The following is a 10,242-nucleotide window of genomic DNA, read 5'->3' on the forward strand; positions in this document are numbered from 1 at the left end:
CTTAACAACCCATGCTGATTCTGATTAATCTGTGCCATTCTAAATGATTTATACTGTCCTTTGAAATGGAATTCAATAATTTGCTCACCACCAATCATAAACTGACTGCCAGTAATTGCTACCCCTTGTAATATTATTATACTACAATAATGGCATTCTTACAATTCTTTGCCATCATCTTTAGCCAAGGAGGTTTGAAAAATTGCAGTCAAAGCCTCCTCTATTTCTTCTGCTAACAGCATGGGACCTTTCCTTAGTTGCAAATACTTCAAATAGTGATATTAGACAATTAATGAACTGAGCTTTGTTATTAGGGAGCCAAAAATAAAGGAGAAAAAGAAAAGGGAGTTAGATGATTTTGGCAGAATGTAAGGCTACAAAAATTGAAATAACTGCTGGAACAATAACAGCTCAACACCATTTTTAAATATACTTCTGAGGGGAACAAATTTTTAAATAGCCAAGTAGGTTACAAGCATTAAAGAGATCTTAATTGTTTTAAAGTGAGGATTTTGCATACATAACTTAATAAATTATAAGCAGGAGATGCTAACCTATAAGCATACAAATTAGACTGTGTGTTGCTTTGATTTTCAACACTGTGCAATTAAATTTTGATTTTTTATGCATAAATCATGAAAGTATGGGCACTTTGAGTGAATTTCACAGTCTGCAGCAGTGGATCCACTATTTCCAGTTGCAGTGTGGACCAGCATGTGTCTGACACTTCAAAGTTCAAAGTAAATTTATTACCAAAGTACATATATGTCACCATATACAACTTGGAGATTCTATTTTTTTTTTGCAGCCACACTCAAAAAAATCTATAGAATAATAACCATAATAGAGTCAATGAAAGACCACACCAACACAGGCACTCAACCAGTCTGCAAAGGACAACTGTGCAAATGCAAAAAGAAAGAAATAATTTAAAAATATAAATAAGTATCAAGGACATAAGATGAAGAGTCCTTCAAAGTGAGTCCATTGGTAGTGGAAACATTTCAATGATGGGGCAAGTGAAGTTGAGTGAAGTTATCCCCTTTGGTTCAAGAGCCTGATGGTTGAGGGGTAGCAACTGTTCCTGAACCTGGTGGTGTGAGTCCTGAGGCCCCTGTACTTCTCCTGATGGCAGTGGCAAGAAGAGAGCACGTGGTGTGGGGTACCTAATGATGAATGCAACAGCATTTCATGTACATGTGCTCAATGGTGGGAAGGGCTTTACCTGCAATGGACGGGCCGTATCCACTACTTTTATACGATTTTCTGTTCAAGGGCATTGATGTTTCCCATACCAAACCATGATGTAGCCAGTCAATATATTCTCCACCACATATCTATAGAAGTTTGTCAGTTTGGATCACATATGGCGATGCATCCCTTGTACAATACTTGTTTAAGCTGCTCTCACCTGAAACTGGCTCACATGCTTTTGTAAGAACATTGCAGAATCATAGTGAAGATAACAAATATAAAATGCAGGAACAGGAGAAAACCATCCATCCCTTTAAATCTTCTCTGCATTCATCAAAGTCATGACTGTTCTTCTACCTCAAACAGAAGAATTGTCTTCTCATCTCCATCCTAAATGTCTTACCCCTATCCTCAGTCTGTGCCCTATGACTCTAGATTCCTCAGTCAGAAGAAACATCTTCCTGGGAATGACCCCGTAATAATCTTGTAATGTTTGATGAGATCTCTATTGTTTTAAAGGCTAGAGAATACAGCCCTAGTCTACTCAGCCTCTCCTCAGACACTATCCCTGGAATGAGTCTACTGAATCTTCTCTGCAGTCCGTCTATGGCAGGTACAGCACATTTTAGGTAGAGAGACCAACACTGCAGACAGTACTGCAAGTGTGGTCTTACCAAAGCTCCGCATAACTTAAAAAAGACTTCCCTACTCCTGTAAAAAAATTGTAATGATAATGGGTAACATACCTAATCCTAATTGCCTACTGAACCTGCATGTTAGCCTACAATAATTTATGTACCTTTAACCACCAACACCACCCAATTCTGACCATTTAACAAATACTCTGTTTTCTGTAATATTCACCAAAGTGGCTCATTATATTCCTCATTATATTTGGTTTGCTATAATCTTGCTCCATCATTCAGTGTCTCTATATCCCTCTGAAGCTTCATCACATCTTCCTCCATACACAAACTCCAATCTAATTTAGTATTACTTTCAAATTTGAGGCAAGACCTTTCAACCCCCTGCCCCACAATATTGTTGGTACAGATATTGAATAGCTGTGATTCAACTACAGGTCCTTGCCGTGGCTTGGAAGTCACAGCTTGTCAACCTGAGGAAGTTCTGCCTATCCTCAATCTATGCTTTCTGCACAAAAACCCATCCTCAATCATGTCTAATTCCATGTGTCCTAAGATTCTTGAACAATCTTCTGTGTGGGTCTTTATCAAAAGCTTTCTATCATGCCGCCGACAACGCCTTGTAGATAGTGACAGTGAAGTACTGCAATATATGGGACAGTAATGAATCAATTACCACTATCTCTGGTTCCCATGGCAACTATACAGATCATTCCAAATGTACAAAGAGAAAAGCAATAACAGAATGCCGATTAGAGTGTTACAGTTACAGAGAAAGTACAGTGCAGGTAGACAAATCATTTGCAAGGGCTGTGACATGGAAGCCAGAGAGCAAGAGTTCATCTTCATTGTACAAGAGATTCATTCAACAGCAGAACAGAAGCCATCCTTGAGGCTGTCTTCATGCTTCTGTACATTCTGCCTGATGAAAATGGAGAAATGAGTGGATTACTGGGGTGGGAGAAGCTGCTTCCACAAGATAGCGTGAAGAGTAGACAGAGTGGAGTCTGTTTTTTGTGTTAGCTTTAAAGGCTTATTCAAAATACTTGTGTGTTAACGTATTTTGCCAGTTCCTCATAGTCAACTCATACTTCATACCATTGTGAGGCCTTCCAATGGTTGTGGTCAACCATGGATGTTGTGTCCTAGCTGTCTACATGATATGCAAGCCAGGACAGTACGATATGGAGAGCAAGCTGTTGCCCATGCAGCAAGCTCCCCCTCTCCATGCAGCTGATGAATCCAAATGAACAGCAGAGACTTACTTAATTACATAACGTCGCAAGAGTTGCTATTCAGCATTGAACTCAACTAGGATTGCCTTAGGGACTCCAGCGCCGAATTTTTTTCCTCAGGGTTTACTCCCAAAGCCCTCCCCACAAGGCAGCAGAAATTTGAGAGCAGAGCTTTCCTTCTCCTAGATGAGCTGCCAACCACAGCTGATGAGCTCCATCTGCCTGAAGCAACGGGTTTTAAAGCACCAAGAAGGCATCTCTGCCCCTTCTCCTGTCAGTAGGAATGGTTCCACCAGGCTTGGTAGCTAAGGCACGTGTGAGGGGCAGGAGCTGGACTTGGTTCTCAGAAGTAATTTGAGATGTACACTACTGGGAGAATTTCATAGGGAGTGGGAGCTAATTCCCCCAGCTATGGCAACCTTAAGGAACCATTGCAGATTGCTTTATTCATATTTCATACCCTAGTTTGGGACTGAATTAATCACTTACAGTTTTATGTAATTTCTATATTATGATTGTTGTTTTTAAAAAGCCTTTTAACCACCAGATCATCAATTAATCATTTCTATATACATAAAACTAGATCTAAATTAGCCTGAGTCCTCAATGAATCCTTCACATGCTGATTAGGAAAATAATCCCCGTGAATTCACACTCTACACTATCACTGTTCTTTTGGTTTGGTTTGCCCAATACATAAGCGATTTATGTCCCCAATGAATATTGTATGACCCTTGTGACATACACCTCTAAAGTCATGATTTAAACTGTTTTGCATCAGGGAATACAACCTATCTACTATCTGGGAACAAATGTACAACATCCATTAACATTGTCTGCCACTTGCTGTTTCTTATCTTCACAAAAACTGAATTTACTTTTCAATTTTCTGTGCTAAGATCTTTCCTTCATGATGCCTTTCTGCCATACTTTAATTTAACAGATATCTTTCCTCACCTGGCTCCATATCTTTTTCCATTTTGTCTCTCCTTTCTGTCGCGGAATAGTTAATTTCCAGTTGTTCACTTTGCAACAGCATCTCTGAAGTGGGTTTTAGAACATGCATATCTATTTGTACCATTAACTCTGTTCTGAATGTGCACACATTCATATATAGAGCTTTCAGTTTAGTTGTTTACCACTGTCCCCTGCTCTGTCTGTTATTGTAGGTATACTCCTCGCTTTATCAAGAATCAGGTTCAATATCACCAGCGTACGTCCTGAACTTCGTTGTTTTACAGCAGATGGAAAATTGCAATACGAAGTAATAAAAACTATAAATTACAATAAGTATATATAAACATAAATTAAATAAGTAATCAAACAAGAGAAGGGAAATACTAAGGTGGTGTTTATGGGTTCATTGACCATTCAGAAATCTGATGGTGGAGGGGGAAAAGCTGTTACTGAAGCACTGAGTGTGTGTCTTCAGGCTTCTGTACCTCCACCTTGATAGTAACAATGAGAAGAGGGCACGTCCTGGATGATGGGGGTCCTTAATGGTGGATGCCACCTCATTGAGCTATTGCTTTTTGAAGGTGCCCTGGTTGCTAGAGAGGCTAGCATCCTCCGATGGAGCCAGCTGTGTTTACAGCATTCTGATCTTGTGCAGTGCACTTCTCCCCAAGCTAGACAGTAATGCAACCACTTAGAATGCAACCAAGGTTCATCTGTAGAAATTTACGAGTGCCTTTGTTGGCACACTAATTCTCGTCAAACTCTGATTCACTCCCATACCTTCTTTGTAATTGCATCAATATGTTTGTCCCAGGGTAGGTCGTCAGAAATGTTAACACCCAGGAACTTGAAATTGTTAACCCTTTCCATTTCTGATCCATCAATGAGGACTGTGTGTGTGTTCCCTTGACTCGTCCTTCCAATCAATTCCTTGGGTGAGTGCATGGTTGTTACCACTTAACCGGCTGATCTATCTCATTCCAGTTTGCCTTCTTGTCACTATCTGAGATTCTGCCAGCAATAGTTATGTCATCAGCAAATTTATAGATGGCATTTGATCTGTGCCTAGGCACACTGTCAAGGGTATAGAGAGAGTGGAGCAGTGGGCTAAGCACACACCCCTGAGGTGCACCAGTATTGCTTGTCATCAAGGAGGAGATGTTATTTCTGATCTGCACAGACCATGGTTTCCCAGTGAGGAAGTCAAAGATCCAGTTGCAGGGGGAGGTACAGGGGCCCAGGTTTTGGAGCTCGTTGATTAGAACTGAGGGTATGATTTGCTGAACGCCAAGCTGTAGTCAATAAACAGCACCTGACTTAAGCATTACTGTTGTCCAGGTGATCCAAGGCTGAATGGCAGCCAGTGAGATTGCATCTACTGTAAACCTATTGTGGCAAAACAAATACAGCTCCCCCAGCACCCTTGCCCCCACATTGTGACAGTATTGTACATAAAAATAATGTTGAAGTTTTCATTTGGGGCACTAAAATGTGGATTTAATAAATATTAAAAATAATAAATATACACAAATAATACCTCATATCAAGAAAAATCAAGTACATCCTGAAGCCTCCTGTCCTAGTTAGTGTTACAAATCAAGCAGAGTGGAAAAAAGATCTACATTGCAGTTCAAAAGTGACAAGCACAAACACACCCCCAAATGTAAAAGCAATGTTAGTTAATATTTTGTAAAGCCATCAGTAATTAGTCGCCTCCCACGTGCCGCTGTTTGGCACATTACATTTTTTGTGCTTTTATCTAATTGTCCTCGGCCTCAGAATTCCATATACAAAGTGGTTTCCAGTAACATGCAACCTTCGCAATATGAGATGTTACTGCATAGAGAGACAGTAATGGTGCAGAAACTAGGAATGAACAGAAGCAGATTGATTCAGCAGCAGGGGTGGCTAATCCCAATTTCATCACCAGAAGGACGAAGGGGGCGTTAATTGCACTTTCTGCACAGGATTATTAGAAAATGGAATTTGCTGAATGGCAAACAGTTATTGAGGCACAAATAAGAATATCACTTATAAAGGAACTGGATAATTTTAAAACGGAAAATATAAATGGATACAAGAATGGACAGGAAAAGAAAACCATCTCCTTTTGAAGAGACATAATTGGCAAACGCGTACAGCATTCACTTGTTTTATCTCCATTTTACAATTTCAGCTATTCTTTGAAACAATGAATTCCAGATCACCCTTAATTGTTTACTGGAAAGGTTTGCACTTTAGATAATGACTGTAATTAAAGGAAGTGGGTAGAATTTATTGAATATTTCTCTCAGCTGCAGCCAACACTGCATTAATACATGAGCTGCATTAGATTGTAGGTGAAAGGTTCATTCAATGGTAAGAGTATACAATTAATGCACTAATCCAAGGCAGTGCCTTGTAACCCTACCTTGTCAAGAGGTTAATTGAAATAATTAAAAATTTCTCAGTCTAACAGATAGAAAGAAGTAGCTAACAATAAAACAGAATGTGAAACAAAGTGCTCTTAGGTCAAAGGTGAGAGTGATGACTGAAGGGAAGATGCATCATGGGCAGAACTGTGTGTGTAAATTGAAGTGGAGCAAAATGGAAAGGTGCATTCATTGACAGCTAAGAAGGCAAAATGATTACACGGCGCTTGGTGAACGTAGTCTGTGTCCCATCTTTTTCTACTACCAACCAACTGAGCAAAATAGAGTCTACACTCCACTTGAATGCAGTAATTAGAGAATGGTCTGTGCTGATGGTTAATTAGTATTGCAGGAGCTGCATTGTCAATCTGCATTGCTTTTGTGTTGCACATCCACACTCTGGGTTAAGGGACTTGGTCACGTGGGTTTGGTTGGTGGTAGAAATAAATGAATGTAGTCACCTGTTCACCTGCAGAGGCAGCGGGTGAGTAGGGAGCACAAGTTTTTAGTTGATCACTTGCCCTTGTTTGAATTTGATCCAAACACAATTACCAGTGTTTCGCCCACCTTTGTTTTACAGTACATGAATTACGGAAGAGTTGAATGATTTTATTGTCAGTTTGTAATAAAGGATTAAACATACTTTTTTGTTTTGGAATTCAGTCAGTTGGAAGCGCATGATACAGTGCAACAAGCCCTCACTTAGCCTCTCAGCGACTCTTCAAGTAATCACTACAAGTATCATACCAAGAAACCAAAAACCGGATCAGATAACTTGACACCAAGGGATAAATGGACCAACATATGAAACAGCAAGTTGACGAAATTGAATGAATGGTAAGTTTGCTTGTCACTGGCAGGGAGATGCTGGGCTTAGTAATTACAGATAGAAACACATTAACTGGTGTCAGTTCTATGAGCTCAGTAGTCATGTTACGTACATGAACTGAGAAATTCCATGTTGGACAATGCACCAGCAGTTACGAGCCACATGCTGCAGTCAGGGTGGTTCTTCTATCACATAGCATATAAAATCCTGGCCTATGTAAATGAGCTTCTCCAGCCGGATCATGGCTAATTGATGCACCATCAATAACTCACTCTGAGACGTAAAAACGAGGTATCGGCTTTTATTGACTGGAAGAAGGAACGAGCAGTGAGTGACCACCATACTACATCCTGGAGACTGAGAGGCCGGGCTCAGACCTCCATCACCTTTATACAGGGGTCTGTGGGAGGAGCCACAGGAGCAGTCATCAGGGGGCGTGTCCAGACAGGTATATATAGTTCACCACACTAACAAAAGCTAATTTTACAGTTTTCTTTACAAATTAAGCATAGGAGCAGGAATTCAAAGTTTTTGGATTGACTCTTTGGCTTTCATCTGCAAATTGGGGTTGATTGTGGGTAGTTGAACCATACCTGGAATTGTCCAGCTGTAGTAATGATCCCACTTGTGCCCATTTCATCAATGCCTCAACTGCCTGGTCATTACCTGCCTTTCCCTAGTTCACTCCTACTACAGGGAGGACTTCAACCTGGAGTTAAAGGCAATATGAGTGTAAAACCTGGTTTCTGGCCTGAACTTCAGGTATTTTCATCTCAGATAAGTTTACAAGGCCTATTGAACACCAATAGTGATAAAGGTATGACATCAACCTGTGGCAATGCAACAACTCTCCTGAGCTGTTTTATGGCAACCCATTTGAGCCCACCAATCTTCAACACGGACCTGACCATGGATCTTGGTGCCAGCTCCGCCCTTACCTTTCTCCTAATATAACATCTTTTCAAGCTGCTGAAATTTTAATTGGAATGAACCCTATCTCAGTGAACAGGGTAGCCATAACGTTAAGATGGCTATTAATGTGTCTGATGATGAACTAGCATGTCTCTCACATTTCAAGGAGGAGATAAGACAATGCTCAACACCTATGCTCAGGGTAGAAGTAAATGTAGAGAGGCAGGATAGAAAATTAAATTTTCAGTGCTAAGGAATTCGGAAGTTATCAGTTCTGGTTCATTTGGTAGCAGTCTCACCTCTGAGTCAGAAGACTACTGGCTCATACCCTTCACTGTGGGGTTAAGTATAAAATCTCAGCTGCTAAGTAAGTGATACACTATTAGAGGTGCCCTTTTTCAGAGGACACATTAAACCAATGCTTTGTCAGATGGATGAAAAATAACCTGTCACATCACTGTCTAGAAACTTCCAGACTACTAATATATATGGATTGGCCTGCCATCATTGTATTTCTGCCTTGTTGAGTTCCATGTCCTCTAGATTTCAACAACAGGTATACGTCAAAAATGCTTCCAAGAATGGAAGGCGGAGCTTCAGAAGGATAATGGTGCCTAACGGTGACTCCTTTGCTTGCATCTTCGGAAACAACTCTATTTCCATCTTTAATATCTTTATTTTTCCTTTTCAGGGTTCTCTTGAAGACCCTGACCTGGAGTTACACGCAGGCTTCGGTTCTTTGCGGGAATGGGACCCGTTCTCGGGGTTCCATGACTGGCCGTTATTCCACAATCCTAGGGTTTGGCCTGAGAGTCTCACTCATGTTCAGAAGCCTAAGATCTCGGGGCTCTGGAGATGGGCAGATTGAGGATTGGTGTCATGGCAGGAGACTCCTGAGTTGTCAGGAGGCCAGAAAATCTTTTGCTGTGGGCCCGAAGACCCGAGGTCTTTGCGAACTTTGGACACAGAGCTCAAAAAAAGCGATGAAACAGACTTATAACATCGTAAACCAGTGGGTTGTTGTCATGTCTCCCGCTCGCAATGAAAATGGGGGGACATCTCCCTCTCCCTTAGGGAGAGAGAGAAAGCCTATGGTTTGTTGAATGTCGGATGAAATGTGAAGTCTTTGGGGTAACTGCTCTGTGTCTTTGCAATTGCTTAGCACATGCTTCGGCTCAGTGACTGTACTGATGCACTTTTTTTTGCTGATGGGGGAGGGGGATTGTTGCTTGCTGCCACTTACGTGCTGGAGGGGGGAGCTCGGGAGGGACTTTGGGGTTCTCACGTTTAACTGTCGTTCATTCTTTGGGGCACTTCTCTGTTTTCGTGGATGTTTGCGAAGAAAAAGCATTTCAGTATGTATATTGTATACGTTTCTCTGACATTAAATTGTACCCTTGAATCTTTGAATGGTAGGACTGAAAATAGATGGTTTAAGCCTAGCACATAGAATAGTACCGTACAGGAACAGGCCCTTGGCTGGCTGTGCCGACAATGAGGCCAAATTGAACTAATCCCACCCACCAGCACATGCTGTCTAATCGTCCATACCCTGCCTGTCTAAATGCCTCACAAATGTTGCCATCACATCTGCTTCTACCACTTCTTCTGACAGTGTCTTCTAAACATTTCATCATCATCATCACCATGTTGTATGACATGGGTGATCCTGGTCTTTCATCTGCCTTTAATCTGTGCCTGTGGGGAAGACCCTCTTCACCCTGTTGTTCTTATTCTTCTCGCTATCCATGACCATGATTGATCTTGGAAAATTTTTCTACAGAAGTGGTTTGCCACTGCCTTCTTCTGGGACGTGTCTGTACAAGTCACTGACCCCAGCCATTACCAGTACTCTTCAGAGATGGTCTGCCTGACGTCAGCGTTCACATAACCAGGATGTGATGTACACCGGCTGCTCATACGACCATCCACCACCTGCTCCCATGACTTCACGTGACCCTGATTGAGGGGCTAGGCAGATGCAACATCTTGCCCGAGGGTGACCTGCAGGCTAGTGAAGGGGAGGAGCACCCTCTAAGCATCTATCACTCTGTGTAAAG

General features: G+C 41.4%; 1 long non-coding RNA gene across 1 annotated transcript in view; it reads left to right on the forward strand.

The window, feature by feature from the left end:
• LOC140727332 (uncharacterized) overlaps positions 1–9,592 on the forward strand; it is a 133,317-nt gene extending 123,725 nt beyond the window's left edge. The window contains exons 2-3 of the long non-coding RNA XR_012098828.1: positions 7,105–7,278; positions 8,874–9,592. This is a non-coding gene — a long non-coding RNA (uncharacterized lncRNA). The remainder of the gene's footprint in view (positions 1–7,104; positions 7,279–8,873) is intronic.
• Positions 9,593–10,242: the final 650 nt, after the last annotated feature.

Source organism: Hemitrygon akajei, chromosome 5 (assembly GCF_048418815.1).
Source record: "Hemitrygon akajei chromosome 5, sHemAka1.3, whole genome shotgun sequence".
Taxonomy (NCBI): Eukaryota; Metazoa; Chordata; class Chondrichthyes; order Myliobatiformes; family Dasyatidae; genus Hemitrygon; species Hemitrygon akajei.